A 17502-nucleotide genomic window follows, 5' to 3' on the forward strand; every position below is an offset into this window, starting at 1 on the left:
TAGCATTTGTTTTTATGTTTGTGTTTGTGATTTTAACCTCTGGTTTATTTACATTATTAGTGATAATAATTGATCCGTGGCCTTAAGGTATGCCTTTTGAATACGTCCTTGGCTCCATTTAAGTAACCAGCGTGGATACCATCCAAACCGGGGCAAAGTGGACTCATCAAGACATCTGCTTCAGAGAGAATGGGACAAATATTCTTACTATGAAGACTGTTAAACTGAAGCGATGCACTTTTTCCACTATAATGTGATGCCGATGTATAGAAAACGGTTTAGTTCCACTTTGTATACTTGTTCATTTACCGGTTTTTATTGTGAGCTGTATTTTTGATGGGTCCCCAATTGTCCTGTATTGGTAGCAGCTATGAGTAGTGGATGTGGAGGGAGTAGCTTTTATACTTATATTGTGCACTTTTAGTATTTTCCCTCACCAGTGGCCGTGCGCATTGCGCTGTGATTCGTCCTGTCCCTGTGTGGACCGGCGTCTTAGGGCTCGGTGTGTGCGCTCCGGACTTTTTTTTTTTTTTTTTTTTTTTTTTTCTTTGTCCTGGGCGTGCGCACCTGGTCTGACGCTGATTTCCACTGCTGGGACTTGCCGGACACAATGCACATGTGCCGATGGCGCCACTGTGATTGGCTGCTGTGTACCATGTGACCGGGGCCAAGGGCTATTTTAAGGTCCTGTTAGGCAGTACATGGTTATCCCCCTGAGGAAGTGGCACTGGTGGCCACGAAACGTGCGTTGGGGACCATCGCCTGACCGCCCCCCCCTACCTCTGTGTAGTGGTAAGTGCTAGCACCCTTTTTCCACCACCATACTTAATGGCATTACTATAGAGTCCCACTGCTTTGGGGTGACTTTGGTTGGATAGTGTAGGTGCTTTTTCTTATGCATACCATTACAAGGGTATTTACATCTGGGGGAGCGGGGGGATGGGCGCTTTTCCAGCATTCCTGGGACATTCATCCTGTGCTCTAGTCATTAGATAGTGTAATATTTTGATATATGTTTTTGTATTATTTATGACAATTAAAGTTTGTTTTATAAATCATTGCTCTGAATTGCTCTCCTTTTGGCATAGCATGTGCAGTGTTGAGTTCCACCTTGTTGCAACGTCTATGATTAGGCGATGCTGGGGAAGGTTCAAAGAACGCTGATAGGTCTGCATACGGCTGGAGTGTACGGGCGAACGGCGGATATGTGAGCAAAGTCCACGCACTTTGAGGAGCAGGTCGGATAACCCCGGATAACTTTTCAGGAAGCACTGCACCACCAGGTTTAAGGTGTGAGCCAGGCAAGGAATGTGTTTCAGTTGGGAAAGGGAGATGGCAGCCATGAAATTCCTTCCGTTATCACTCACTACCTTGCCTGCCTCAAGATCTACAGTGCCCAGCCACGACTGCGTTTCTTTCTGCAAGAACTCGGACAGAACTTCAGCGGTGTGTCTGTTGTCGCCCAAACACTTCATAGCCAATACAGCCTGCTGACGTTTGCCAGTAGCTGCCCCATAATGGGAGACCTGGTGTGCAACAGTGGCAGCTGCGGATGGAGTGGTTGTGCGACTGCGGTCTGTGGACGAGGTCTCGCTTCTGCAGGAGGACGAGGAGGAGGAGGAGGGGGTGCGAACGGCTACAGCCAACTGTTTCCTAGACCGTGGGCTAGGCAGAACTGTCCCAAACTTGCTGTCCCCTGTGGACCCTGCATCCACCACATTTACCCAGTGTGCCGTGATGGACACGTAACGTCCCTGGCCATGCCTACTGGTCCATGCATCTGTTGTCAGGTGCACCTTTGTGCTCACAGATTGCCTGAGTGCATGGACGATGCGCTCTTTAACATGCTGGTGGAGGGCTGGGATGGCTTTTCTGGAAAAAAAGTGTCGACTGGGTAGCTCGTAGCGTGGTACAGCGTAGTCCATCAGGGCTTTGAAAGCTTCGCTTTCAACTAACCGGTAGGGCATCATCTCTAACGAGATTAGTCTAGCTATGTGGGCGTTCAAACCCTGTGTACGCGGATGCGAGGCTAAGTACTTCCTTTTTCTAACCATAGTCTCATGTAGGGTGAGCTGGACTGGAGAGCTGGAGATCGTGGAACTAGCGGGGGTGCCGGTGGACATGGCAGACTGAGAGACGGTGGGAGATGGTATTGTTGCCGCCGGTGCCCTAGATGCAGTGTTTCCTACTACAAAACTGGTGATTCCCTGACCCTGACTGCTTTGGCCTGGCAAAGAAACCTGCACAGATACTGCAGGTGGTGCAGAAAATGGTGGCCCTACACTGCCGGAAGGGATGTTGCGTTGCTGACTAGCTTCATTGGCCGAGGGTGCTACAACCTTAAGGGACGTTTGGTAGTTAGTCCAAGCTTGCAAATGCATGGTGGTTAAATGTCTATGCATGCAACTTGTATTGAGACTTTTCAGATTCTGCCCTCTGCTTAAGGTAGTTGAACATTTTTGACAGATGACTTTGCGCTGATCAATTGGATGTTGTTTAAAAAAATGCCAGACTGCACTCTTTCTAGCATCGGATACCTTTTCAGGCATTGCAGACTGAGCTTTAACCGGATGGCCACGCTGTCCTCCAACAGGTTTTGACTTTGCCATGCGTTTTGGGCAAGATACGGGCCCGGCAGATGGAACCTGTTGCGATGTTGATGCCTGCTGCGGCCCCTCCTCCTCCGCTTCAGAACTGCTGCCGCCTGCACCCTGTTCCCCCAATGGCTGCCAATCGGGGTCAAGAACTGGGTCATCTATTACCTCTTCTTGTAGCTCGTGTGCAACTTCGTCTGTGTCACCGTGTCGGTCGGTGGTATAGCGTTCGTGATGGGGCAACATAGTCTCATCAGGGTCTGATTGTTGATCAGCACCCTGCGAGGGCAATGTTGTGGTCTGAGTCAAAGGACCAGCATAGTAGTCTGGCTGTGGCTGTGCATCAGTGCACTCCATGTCAGATTCAACTTGTAATGGGCATGGACTGTTAACTGCTTCACTTTCTAAGCCAGGGACGGTATGTGTAAAGAGCTCCATGGAGTAACCCATTGTGTCGCCTGCTGCATTCTTCTCTGTTGTTGTTTTTGCTGAAGAGGACAAGGAAGCGACTTGTCCCTGACCGTGAACATCCACTAACGACGCGCTGCTTTTACTTTTACCAGTTTCACGAGAGGAGGCAAAAGAGCTAGAGGCTGAGTCAGCAAGATAAGCCAAAACTTGCTCTTGCTGCTCCGGCTTTAAAAGCGGTTTTCCTACTCCCAGAAAAGGGAGCGTTCGAGGCCTTGTGTAGCCAGACGACGAACCTGGCTCCACAGCTCCAGACTTAGGTGCAATATTTTTTTCCCACGACCACCTGATGCTCCACCACTACCACTACCCTCATTACCAGCTGACAATGAACGCCCCCGGCCACGACCTCTTCCACCAGACTTCCTCATTGTTTTAAAAACATTACCAAACTAACGGTATTTGTTGCTGTCACACAACTTACACGGTGAGCTATAACTTCAGTATGATTTAGCTACCCCTTTACAGGTGGGTGAGACCACAACGAAAATCAGGCACAATGTTACACACTCTGTTGTTGGTGGCAACAAATGAGAGAGATGCCACACACGCAGGACTGTCACTGAAGCGCAAATGTAAATATTAATCTCCCACTGATTTGTTTTTTTTTTTTTTAAAAGGGAGACTTTAGAAGAAAAAAAAATAATTAAAAAAAATGTTTTTTTAAGGAAGAATTTATAAACCAAATAAAAAGAAATGATTGTTTCAGGGAGAATTTAGAAAACAAATTAAAAAAAAATAGGCTTTCTATGGCCCACTGAGTGAGAGAGGACGCACACAGAAGTCAGGAGTGGCACACAAGCCCAGAGGCCAATATTTATCTCCCACTGATTGATTTAGTGATTTTTTCAGGTAGATTTTGGAACCCAAATCAAACAAAAAAATTAATAGGCTTTCTATGGCCCACAATTGGAGAGAGAGAGAGAGATGGCACACCCAGGAGTCAAGACTGGCACACAAGCAGAAAGGGCAATATTAATCTCCCACTGATTTGATTTTTTTTTTTTTTTTCAGGGAGACTTTAGAAAAAAAAATACAAAAAAATGATTTTTTCAGGAATAATTTAGAAACCAAATAAAATAAAATGATTTTTTCAGGGAGAATTTAGAAAACAAATAAAACAAAAAATAGGCTTTCTAGGGCCCACTGAGTGAGAGATGACGCACACAGGAGTCAGGAGTGGCACACAAGCCCAGAGGCCAATATTTATCTCCCACTGATTGATTTATTGATTTTTTCAGGTAGAATTTAGAACCCAAATCAACCAAAAAAATAAATAGGCTTTCTATGGCCCACTATTTGTGAGAGAGATGGCACGCTCAGGACTGGCACACAAGCCCAGAGGCCAATATTAATCTCCCACTTTTTTTTTTTTTTTCCAGGGAAAATTTATAAACCCAATAAAAAAAATAATAAATAGGCTTTCTATGGCCCACTATCTGAGAGAGAGAGATGGCACGCTTAGGACTGGCACACAAGCCCAAAGGCCAATATTAATCTCCCACTGATTGATTTATTGATTTTTTCAGGTAGAATTTAGAACCCAAATCAACCAAAAAAATAAATAGGCTTTCTATGGCCCACTATTTGTGAGAGAGATGGCACGCTCAGGACTGGCACACAAGCCCAGAGGCCAATATTAATCTCCCACTTTTTTTTTTTTTTTCCAGGGAAAATTTATAAACCCAATAAAAAAAATAATAAATAGGCTTTCTATGGCCCACTATCTGAGAGAGAGAGATGGCACGCTTAGGACTGGCACACAAGCCCAAAGGCCAATATTAATCTCCCACTGATTGATTTATTGATTTTTTCAGGTAGAATTTAGAACCCAAATCAAGCAAAAAAATTAATAGGCTTTCTATGGCCCACTGAGTGAGAGATGGCACACACAGGAGTCAGGAGTGGCACACAAGTCCTGAAGCCAATATTTTTCTCCCACTGATTGATGTTGTGATTTTTTCAGGTAGATTTTGGAACCCAAATCAAGCAAAAAAATAAATAGGCTTTCTATGGCCCACTGAGTGAGAGATGACACAGACAGGGATGGCACTCTAGCAGAAATGCCAATCTTAATCTCCCACAAAAAAAAAAAAAAAAAAAAAAGGAACTGTCCTTCAATTACTATCTCCCTGCAGTAATCTCAGCCAGGTATGGCAGGCAGCAATAAGGAGTGGACTGATGCACAAATTAAATAAAACAAACAAGATAGCTGTGCAGAACGGAAGGAACAAGAGGATTTGTGCTTTGAAAAAAGCAGTTGGTTTGCACAGCGGCGTACACACAGCAATGCAGCTATCAGGGAGCCTTCTAGGGCAGCCCAATGAGCTACAGCGCTGAGGAAAAAAAAAATGTAGCTTCCACTGTCCCTGCACACCGAAGGTGGTGTTGGGCTGTGGAAATCGCTACAGCACAAGCGGTTTGGTGGTTAATGGACTCTGCCTAACGCTATCCCTGCTTCTGACGAAGCGGCAGCCACCTCTCCCTAAGCTCAGATCAGCAGCAGTAACATGGCGGTCGGCGGGAACGCCCCTTTATAGCCCCTGTGACGCCGCAGACAGCAAGCCAATCACTGCAATGCCCTTCTCTAAGATGGTGGGGACCAGGACCTATGTCATCACGCTGCCCACACTCTGCGTTTACCTTCATTGGCTGAGAAATGGCGCTTTTCACGTCATTGAAACGCGACTTTGGCGCGAAAGTCGCGTACCGCATGGCCGACCCCGCACAGGGGTCGGATCGGGTTTCATGAAACCCGACTTTGCCAAAAGTCGGCGACTTTTGAAAATGAACGACCCGTTTCGCTCAACCCTACTCATTAGAATTACCTGCTTGGTTTTTTTGGAACATAAGAAACAACAGTTGTATTTCCAGAAAGAAAAAGTAGAACTGTACACCTCTCTTGCTAAGGATACCTTGCGGTAGTTCAGGTTTGTTTTTTCTTATAGTACCCAGCATGGTAAGTAGTTTTTTCTTCAACATCTGGCCTAGTTGATAGGATGTAAAAAAGTTGTCACATGTGACATTTTGTCCTTTTAGTCCATGAGTCAAATCGAGAACAACACGCATACCCTGGTTTTTTTCAGGTCTTTCACCAGGGTTTTTTCCTGTATACACTTGAACATTTAGAGCATATGAACTTTTGCTGTCGCAAAGTGTCCAGATCTTGATACCATATTTTGCTGGCTTTCTTGGTATATATTGTCTGAATGGGCACTTACCTCGGAATGCCACCAGTTGCTCATCAACAGTTACATTTTCACCACTATTATACAAGTTTGGTAGAATCTCTACCCATTGATTCCAAACATTTTTAATAGGTGCTAGTTTATCTTTAGCTCTTCTTTCCATTCTATCTGTTTTAGAATCAAACCCCAGTACTCTATAAATTTCATGAAACCTTTCAAGACACATTGTAGCTCTAAATATGTGCCGACCAGTTTTGCAATTCCACAAACTTTTAATTGATTCACCATAAGATTTGTATACTCCCGCTAAAAGAAGTAAACCAATATAAGCATTTAGAGCTGTCACATCTAATTTTTTCCATTTATCACCATACACTACTTGTCCCTCAATGTTTGTCATTTGTATTATAATATTTAGGATAGTCAAATTTAGGAACAATGCAAATGCTGATCCTATGTCAGATATTCTTGATGTAGCATACCTTGTAGGACCAGGAGTAGCTTTTATGATATTTTCTTATATTTACTTGTTTACTGATAGGAACAGTGAAACCACCACCATTTTGAGATGAAGTACACATAAAAAAACATAACTTTTGCAGTCAGAAATAAAAAACACCAAAAAAGGAAAAACACACCAAAAACAGGCAGAGATGCTTACCTGTCTAAATGGGCCTCAATACAAATGCACAAGCAGGGTGCAGGGGACCCAAATAAAATAGTAAGCATTAGGGTTGAGCGAAACGGGTCGAGATTTTTCAAAAGTCGCTGACTTTTGGCAAGGTCGGGTTTCATGAAACCCGACCCGACCCCAGTGTGGGGTCAGCCATGAAGTCGGCGATCTTTTGAATCTGGAATCGGAATTCCGATACCGATTCCCGATATGTTTAAGATATCGGGAATTGGTATCGGAATTCAGATTAAAGTGTAAAATAAAGAATTAAAATAAAAAATATCGCAATACTTACCCTCTGACGCGCCCTGGTACTAACCGGCAGTCTTCCTTCCTTAGAATCAGCCTTCCAGGACCTGGCGGTGACGTCGCGGTGACGTCGCGGCTTGTGATTGGCCGCGCGGCCGCCCATGTGACCGCTCGCGCGACTAATCAGAAGCCGTGACGTCACCGAAGGTCTTTCAAGCGCTGATTCTTAGAAAGGAAGGCTGTCGGAAGGAAGCAGGGCGCTTCCGAGGGTGAGTATATTCCTATTAGGTATATACTCACCCTCGGAAGCGCCTTGCTTCCTTCCGACAGCCTTCCTTCCTAAGAATCAGCGCTTGAAGGACCTTCGGTGACGTCATGGCTTCTGATTGGTCGCGCGAGCGGTCACATTGGCGGCCGCGCGGCCAATCACAAGCCGCGACGTCACCGCCAGGTCCTGGAAGGCTGATTCTAAGGAAGGAAGACTGCCGGTTAGTACCAGGGCGCGTCATAGGGTAAGTATTGCGATATTTTTTATTTTAATTCGTTATTTTACACTAAAATATGGATCGCAGGGCCTGAAGGAGAGTTTCCGCTCCTTCAGACCCTGGGAACCATGGAAACCCAATGCACTGCATTGGGTTTCGAGTTTCGGCCGACCCCGACCCCGACTTTTTTATAGGATCGGTCGATTTCACTCGACCCGACTTTTGAAAAAGTCGGTTTCGTGAAACCCGACCCGATCCAATAAAAGTAAAGGTCGCTCATCCCTAGTAAGCATCTCTGCCTGTTTTTGGTGTGCAGTCAGAAATAATCAGAGACCTGTAGAACAGTATAAAATGCTATTGGGTCACATTGACCCGAACAGTACAAGTGTAACAATCAGCGTGTAGCAAAAAGTAAACAAAAAAAAAAAAAAAAAAAAAAAAAAAATATATATAGCTCCACAAATGAGGAGAAGTCAAGATACCACTAGTTTCAAATCCTCATATAAAAAAATCTACAGGGTCATATTGACCCGAACAGTACAGCAGTGTTAATGTAAATTAGAACCATATATTGAAAAATGTGATATTTGTTAACCCTTTAAGTCTCAGGTGATTTTAGTTTTTTTTGCTGTTTGCTTTTTTTATATCAATGTTTCTTCCAAGAGATATACATTTTTAATTTTCTACTGACAAAGGATAGAATGAGAGCTTATTTTTGCAGGGTGAGCTGAAGTTTTGAAAGATGTTACTAAGTTTACCGAATCATCTGTTCTCCTTCTAATTTTTGCTAGATATATCACTAGAGATGAGCAGATCAATCAGTGCAGGATTGACTTTGAGTTGAATCTTGTTGAATTAATTAATTACATTTATTCATACACCCTCATTTAGCCTGGACAGAAGAATAAAAATGCCGATTTTTTTCACATTGCTGAGGATTAATAGAGCAAAATAGTGATGTCAGTTGTGGCCGCATTGGCTTTGCCATAATGCCCTACAGCTACAACAATATCACATGTTTTTATATCACAGGTTTAATATTAGACTGTGTAGGACTGTCACGACCACAGTTACCTTGACGCGGTGGGATGGCTTTTGTGCTATTTTTTGATAAAAAAACAGTATTATTAAAAACTGTGTTATCTAAATGCACTTTGGCTTATTTACTTAGTTACATCAGGGTTCTTGCTTACTTTTTCTCTTGTAGGTTTTAATGTTTTGTGCCCAACGTGAACATGCGTTTAACTTCTGCATGTGTAACAACTCAAGTTAAGCTCAATTTTTTTTTTCTTTGTATTGTTGCATTCTGTGCAAGCCAGGGTGTGGCCTTCCTGTTTCTGAGCTAGAGATTGTATATAAGGCTTCCCCAGTCTGGTGTTCCCTGGTTGGGCCCAGTCCTTTTGTCTGCCCTTTTTCACACTGAGGTCAACATTGACATATAGTAAGGTTTTAATATTAGACAGTGTAGGACTGTCCCGATCAGAGTTACCTTGACGCGGTCAGATGGCTTTTGTGCTATTTTTGATCAAAAAATAGTATTACTATAAACTGTGTTATTTAAATGCACTTTTGCTTTTTTACTTAGTTACATCAGGGTTCTTGCTTACTTTTTCTCTTGTAGGTTTTAATGTTTTGTGGCCAATGTGAACTTGCGTTTAACTTCTGCATGTGTAACAACTCAAGTTAAGCTCAATTTTTGTGTTTTTTTTCTTTGTATTATTGCATTCTGTGCAAGCAGGGTGTGTGGCCTCCCTCTTTCAGAGCTAGAGATTGTATTTAAGGCTTCCCCAGTCTGGTGCTCCCTGTTTGAGCCCAGTCCTTTTGTCTGCCCTTTTTCACACTGAGGTCAACATTGACACATGGTAAGGTTTTAATATTAGACAGTGTAGGACTGCCCGATCAGAGTTACCTTGATGCGGTGGGATGGCTTTTGTGCTATTTTTGATTAAAAAAAAACAGTATTACTAAAATCTTTGTGCTATCTAAATGCACTTTTGCTTTTTTACTTAGTTACACCAGGGTTTTTGCTTACTTTTTCTCTTGTAGGTTTTAACAACATCACATGGTCTATCACAGACAATCACTTAAAGACAGTATAGGAAATGGGGCCTGCAAGAAAAGTACAATTTTATGGCTGTACAGCATATGAGTAAAGGCCCCGTCACACATAGCGAGATCGCTAGCGAGATCGCTGCTGAGTCACAAGTTTTGTGACGCAACAGCGATCTCAGTAGCTATCTCGCTATGTGTGACACGTACCAGCGATCAGGCCCCTGCTGTGAGATCGCTGGTCGTGTCGGAATGGCCTGGGCCATTTTTTGATCGTTGAGGTCCCGCTGACATCGCTGAATCGGCGTGTGTGACGCCGATTCAGCGATGTCTTCGCTGGTAACCAGGGTAAACATCGGGTAACTAAGCGCAGGGCGGCGCTTAGTAACCCGATGTTTACCCTGGTTACCATCCTAAAAGTAAAAAAACAAACGCTACATACTTACCTATCGCTGTCTGTCCTCGGCGCTTTGCTTCTCTGGTCTGGCTGTGAGCGCCGGTCAGCCGGAAAGCAGAGCGGTGACGTCACCGCTCTGCTTTCCGGCCGCTGTGCTCACAGCCAGACCAGAGAAGCAGAGCGCCGAGGACAGACAGCGATAGGTAAGTATGTAGCGTTTGTTTTTTTTTACTTTAACGATGGTAACCAGGGTAAACATCGGGTTACTAAGCGCGGCCCTGCGCTTAGTTACCCGATGTTTACCCTGGTTACCGGGGACCTCGGGATCGTTGGTCGCTGGAGAGCGGTCTGTGTGACAGCTCTCCAGCGACCAAACAGCGACGCTGCAGCGATCCGGATCGTTGTCAGTATCGCTGCAGCGTCACTATGTGTGACGGGGCCTTAAGAAACAGATCATTCCACCAAAGGAAAGAAAAAGGCCTTATCTACCGTAGTTGTGGTGTGAAAGTGCATTGAAAATGAGAGTGCTAGGGTAGTCTCAATTTGTAAACACTCTTTCAAAGATTCAATTGAAAAAGGAAGTGTAGTAGCTGCATAGTTTGTCAGTTTAATTGAATTAACTAATCTGAGGTATGCTACGCTAACATAACATTAATAACAGGATTTTGAAGTTCTTCACACACTGCAAACAATGAGGGAAATACTGTTCTCTCTTCTCTTCCTCTTTCTTTTTTTCTATCTCTAGCTATCTTTTTCTCTCTTTTCCAGGCAATTAATGGCCTTTCAATATTGCGATTCATGGCAAATGTATTTTTGGGTAAAATTCAGTGAACCTAGCAAATTTGAATTACAAAAGATCCTTTCATCTCTAACTCAATGTCCCGACCTGAGCACCATTCAAGACCTGAGAAACTGAAAATTGTGCAGTGATCTCAACTTTTGCCTGAGCTGTATATATACCGTATATATACAATGCCTTGTGAAAATATTCAGCTCCCTAGAACTTTTCAACCTTTTCCCACATATCATGCTTCAAGCATAAAGATGCCAAATGTAAATTTTTGGTGAAGAAACAACAAGAAGTGGAACACAATTGAGAAGTTGAACTAAATGTATTGGTTATTTTTAATTTTTGTGGAAAATCAAAAACTGATAAGTGGGGCGTGCAATAATATGCGTCCCTTTAACTTAATACTTTGTTGTGCCACCTTTTGCTGCGATTAGAGCTGCAAGTTGCTTGGGGTATGTCTCTATCAGTTTTGTACATCGAGAGACTGAAATTCTTGTCCATTCTTCCTTGTACAAACCAAAAAGCCGTCATATGGACACCCAAGACTAGGCTTGAGCGAAACGGATCGGACAAATTCAAAAGTCGTCGACTTTTGGCAAAGTCGGGTTTCATGAAACCCGACCCGATCCTAGTGTGGGATCGGCCATGAGGTCGGCAATCTTCGCGCCAAAGTTGCGTTTCGTATGACGCGTTTGGCGCCATTTTTTCAGCCAATGAAGGAGCGTGGGCAGAGTGATGACATAGGTCTTAGGGGCGTGCACGCCTATCGCCATCTCCTCGCTTGTGCGCTGTAGCGATTTGCAATGTGTAACACCATCTTTTCTGTTCAGGGATGGAGAAGAGAGAGAGAGAGATATTTCCCATTGACTTTGCATTGGGTTTCGTGGTTCGGTCGATCCCCGACTTTTCGCGATAATCGGCCGATTTCACTCGACTCGACTTTTGAGATAGTCGGGTTTCGCGAAACCCGACTCGACCCTAAAAAAGTAAAAGTCACTCAACCCTACCCAAGACTAATGATCATGTAAAAAAGCTATGATAACAATAGATAAGGAGTGATAAAACATATAAGCCTTTTGTTAGGAGTCGAGTTTCCTCTGCTGCACAGGGGGAATCTCGATCCGTCTCCGCTGCGGTCTCCCATTCTCCTCCAGCCGCAGTGGAGCCTGCTCAGCAGGGACATCGATCCCAGCGTCTCGCTCAGTCTGACTCTATGAGAAGAGTTACTGCTGCTTCTCCAGCTTCTGCCTTTAAAGCCAATACTGGTCAGCAGCGAGTGGACTTCTCTGGGACTAAGTCCTTGTCTGCGCACACTGAGCATGCCCAGGGCAAGATCTCCCGTTGGAGATCGAGGGTCATGTGCTCAGACTCTGCAGCGCATTCTATTGGTCCTCTTGGCAGGTCTTGGAAGGGCAAAGTTTCTGTGGCCGCTTCCTGTCCTGCAGCTATATAAACTGCGCATGACCGCACGGCCATGCGCTAGTGTACAACTTTATACGTGTGTTTGTTGTGAGTGCAAGTCGTCCTTTAAATACCCCTACCCTACTGTATGATTGTTCGCGTATGGTGTATGGCTGCTATCTAGCGCCCGACTTAACACTCAACGTGTCACACACGTGTCAGCGTCCTCTGCTGTGACCGCCAGTGCGGCGCCACGCGCCTGTGTGCGCTTCCTGACCCATGTCTGGGTACTTAGTGGTGCCTGCCAGCACGGCACAGTTTGCACTTCGGTGTCTCTATTGTATATACTTTTCACACCCAGTTGTGGTGTAGTGCCAGCAAGGGTCTAATCGGACTACTATCCCTGTTGGGGTCTAGTTCGCTGACCACTTGCTCGCGCTCTATGTGCGGTACCGCGATCCTGTGACGCAACAGGATCGCTTTCTTCACGCTGGGTGAGGTTTAACCCACGCGTGTATACTTATGAGTACCGCCATATCGTCTGTCATGTCCTAGCAGCAGGTTTCACCTGCACGGTGGACCCCGGACTGCGAACGCATCCATTACATCTCTCTTGGTGCGTTCCGCCAGTCCTAACACCTTTATTATTTATTATATGGCAAAAAATGGCACAACTGTGCATGTACTTGGAATTTAATGAAATACAAACATATGTAGGAATGAACAGGATACAATAAAATAATATCAATTAAAATATAATTAAAATATACACTATCACAATCTTTTTTTTAAATATAGAGAAATTCATAATGGTGTTCCTTTTTATAAGGATATATGTGTATACATATGTTTAAATGGCGAGAAAAAAGGTATGTATGTGTACTAAAAAAATTATTAATATATAAAATATATATCAAATGAAAAATAGGCTAACGGTGCATGTGCAAAAATGATAAAAAATAATAAATAATGTAAACAGTGTGTCACAAAGGTTGATAAACCTAAAGTGCATGTGCTAAAATGCAAGATCATGTAAAAAATGCAAAAGGTGTTTAAAAGAAAGAAAAGAACCATGCCAATATATACAGGTTCATGTATGCACAATATAAGTAATCATGATTGGTGAAAGCAATGTGCCACAAGAATTAATAAAACTAAGGTGCATGTGCTGAAATACAAAAGCCGTTTATAGTGAAAAAACCACGCCAATATACGGATCCACATATGCAACGCTTGATTATATATGCTCACCAAGAGAGAAAAAGAGAGGGAGAGAGATATTCGGGAATATCTACCATGTATATATATACCTGTCAGTCCTGTTGGCGCAAGTACAGAGAACCCTGACGCGCGTTTCGGATATTCCTTTATCAGGGGGTGATGTACTATCAGAACCGGAGGGGGTATATATACTTACAGGAACCACCGATAGAAGTGGATAATGACTACGGCGGCGCACGCGCTGTCAGGCGGACACCGGAAGCACACAGCGCCAGCATCACGCAACCCGGCAGTGGAGGAACCACTGCTAGGCAATACAGACGCTGGATGTGAGCAAGCCGGGACACAGACAGCGCATGCGCACAGGCATGTCCACCACTATGGACGCAGGCACAATGCTGGGATGGGAAAAAGGAGAAGGGGGGTAAGGGAAATGAGGGTACTGGCAAAAGATGTTAGAATAAGGGGACAATAGAAAAGAGTAACAGAGGGTAATTGCCAAGACTCTATCAAAACGGGGATGAAAATATATCCCATATTATGTGAGTCAGAGTAGTGTGCTAATAAAGGGGGTCACAGGATATGTAAGATACATCGAAAAAGGGGGGGAAATATATTAAGGGGACAAAATATATAAATAGAAAAAACACAAAATAATGAAAATAATAATTATTGTGACGATCAGATCATTTCTTGCATAGTGTATCCCGTACTATGCATGGATCGAAATATATGTGGAAAATTCCCATAGTAAAAAAATGGAAATTTTTTTTTTATAATATATAACATATATAATAAGGAAAAAGAAGATACCATATATAATGAATAGAGAATGGCAATTAAGTACTTTCTTCTTAATATCTTGAGTTCATTCATCAGACGGGCCACGATCGGAAACGATACTACCCCAACGCCAAAGAATGCAGGAAGAACAAAGATATGTTCCAGAATAAGCAGGTAAAACTATAGAAATAAAAAAAAAATATTATTAAAAACCTGCATATATATGAATTGTCATGGGAATGGGGAAGAGAAAGAAGGGAGTGGGGGAAGAGGGGAGGGGGAGTTAAAGGTGAGAAGGACGAGGGAGGTGGGGAGTAGGTAAACCAGCACTGCAAAGATAAATAAAAATTGCAACAATATGAAAAAAATGAAAAAATAATAAGAATATAATTAAAAGCATCATAGGATAAAATCATGATGAGGTAATACACTTACAATATAAAAATTAAAATAAAATGTCATGACAAGATATACAAGACGGTTAAAAAATATATATGTATATGTTAGGAGTCGAGTTTCCTCTGCTGCACAGGGGGAATCTCGATCCGTGTCTGCTGCGGTCTCCCATTCTGCTTCGGCCGCAGTGGGCTCTGCTCAGCGGAGGCGTCGCTCCCAGCGTCTCGCTGGGACTGATTCTGTGCAGAGGGTTACTGCTGCCTTTTCTGGCTCTCCTGTTGTACCCTGCACTGATCTGCGGTGAGCGAGCTTCTCTGGGACTAAGTCCTTATTTGCACACACTGAGCATGCCCAGGGCAAGATCTCCCGTTGGAGATCGAGGGTCACATGCTCAGGTACTGCAGCACATCCCATTGGTCCTCCTGGCAGGTCCTGAAAGGGCAAAACTTCTGTAGCAGCTTCCTGTGCTGCAACTATATAAACTGCGCATGACCGCACGGCCATGCGCTAGTATTGTCTTGATAATGTGTGTGTGTAGATGGATGTATGTCGATGGATGAAAGCTCCTAAGTATCCCTCCCTAGTGTTGTTGACTGCTCGCGGATGATGGTAGCTATCTAGCGCCCGACTAGCCATCTGCACGTAACACACATCACAGCGTCCAGTTGCTGTGTCCGCCAGTACGGCGCCGTGCGCTTCCTCTGCGCTTTCCTTACCCAAGCCTGGGTGGTTAGTGGCGTCCGTCAGTGCGGCACCGCACGCAATCTCGTGCCTTTATATTCTATTTATTAGTTTCCTTACACACCCAGTTGCGGTGTTGTGCCAGCAAGTGTCTAATCGGACTTCAATCCTGAGTAGGGGTTGAGTTCGCTGACTTCTTGCTCGCGCTCTATGTGCGGTACTGCGGTCCTGTGACGCAACAGGATCGCTTCCTTCACGCTGGGTGAAGTTAACCCATGTGTGTATACTTAGTACCGCCATATAGTCCGTCTTACTAGCAGCAGGGTCTTTACCTGCACGGTGGACCTCAGACTGCGAACGCACCTAGTTTCATACCATCTATACTTGGTGCGTTCCGCCGGTCCTTAACATAATACTAGCGCCAAGGTCTGGCTAGTAATGACGGACGATCAGCGTCTACAGCGGTACATCCAGCAGCTGGAGGGAAGGTTGGCGGCTCTAGAGCGTTCAACCTCAGCTGTGGATGTTACTGCTGTCGCTGTTCAGGCTGCAAGTGTGGCTGCAGCTACCTTGTCCACTGCCGCCTCTGTACCGATGCTATCTCGCCTCCCGCTACCAGAGAAATTTTCTGGTGACAGTAAGTCCTGTAGGGGTTTCGTGAGTCAGTGCTCAATACATCTCGAGCTTCTGGCCTCTCGTTTCCCTACAGAGCGGGCAAAGGTGGGCTTTATAATTTCCTTATTGTCGGACAGGGCGTTGCAGTGGGCTACGCCGCTGTGGGAGCGTGGCGATCATGTGGTGCAGAGTGCTCCATTATTCCTGAGCACTCTGAAACAGGTCTTTCTAGGACCTCGTGTCACCCATGATACGGCGCTCCAACTGTTGGCACTGACTCAGGGCTCGTCCTTGGTCAGCCTTTTTGCCGTCCACTTCCGCACTCTAGCATCTGAGCTGGAGTGGTCGGATAAAGCCCTTATTCCTATATTTTGGAGGGGGCTGGCTGACCACGTTAAGGATGCTCTGGCCACTAGGTAGATTCCCGCCACACTGGAAGAGTTAATAACAGTATCTACTCGCATTGACCTCCGTTTTCACGAGCGGAGGTTAGAGCGAGCCCAGTGTAGGCAGAGGTTTCGGCTGGCTCCCACCTTCGCCAAACCTTTGGAATCTCCAGTCCAGGCTCCTGAGTTCCATGAACCTAAGGTAGTGTCATGAGCGGGATCTAAGTCCCAGACCGCTCGTGCACTCCAGGGTTGCCATGTATGCCAACAGTCAGGACATTTTGTCACCAGATGTCATCAGCGGTCGAGGAAACGTCAGCGTCTAGTGGTAGTAGGTGGAGGTGCACTAGACACTGCGACGTTTGCCTCCAAATTGTCCTTTAAGGGGACAATTACCTTTGGCTCATCCTCACACTCGGTAGACCTCTGCGTGGATTCTGGGGCGGAGGGCAATTTTATGTCTTCTGCCTTCGCCCAACGTCACGCAATACCCCTGGTTATGCTACCTCAACCAGTAACGGTACGAGTGGTGAATGGGTCGACACTCCCCGCACAGATAACACATCAGACCATCCCTTTTACTCTGTCCATGTCGCCATCCCATCAGGAGATTATTTCTCTGCTCATCATTCCTGAGGGTATTGATGAGGTCCTGTTGGGGATACCTTGGCTACGGTACCACTCTCCTCACATCGAGTGGTCCTCAGGCAGAATTCTGGGATGGGGTGAATCATGTGGGGGTAGGTGTCACCGAGAGTGCATTCAGGTTGCTACTACTGAGGTACCCGCAGATCTATCCTCTCTCCCCAAGCAATATTGGTCTTACACAGACGTGTTCTCCAAAAAGGCGGCGGAGACCCTTCCGCCCCATCGCCCCTATGACTGTCCTATCGATATCTTGCCTGGTGCGGAGCCTCCCCGGGGTCGAGTTTATCCATTATCTCTCCCGGAGACGGAGGCCATGTCTCAGTACATTCAAGAGAATCTGGCAAGAGGGATTATCAGGAAGTCAGTGTCACCTGCTGGGGCAGGGTTCTTCTTCGTGCAGAAGAAGAATGGGGAACTACGTCCATGCATAGACTACAGGGGTCTTAACGCTATCACCGTTAAGAACAAGTATCCTTTG

General features: G+C 45.0%; 1 protein-coding gene across 1 annotated transcript in view; it reads right to left on the reverse strand.

The window, feature by feature from the left end:
* TAFA3 (TAFA chemokine like family member 3) overlaps nt 1–17502 on the reverse strand; it is a 1052604-nt gene that overhangs the window by 194811 nt on the left and 840291 nt on the right. The window lies entirely within an intron of this gene.

This window comes from Ranitomeya imitator, chromosome 3, assembly GCF_032444005.1.
Source record: "Ranitomeya imitator isolate aRanImi1 chromosome 3, aRanImi1.pri, whole genome shotgun sequence".
Classification (NCBI taxonomy): domain Eukaryota; kingdom Metazoa; phylum Chordata; class Amphibia; order Anura; family Dendrobatidae; genus Ranitomeya; species Ranitomeya imitator.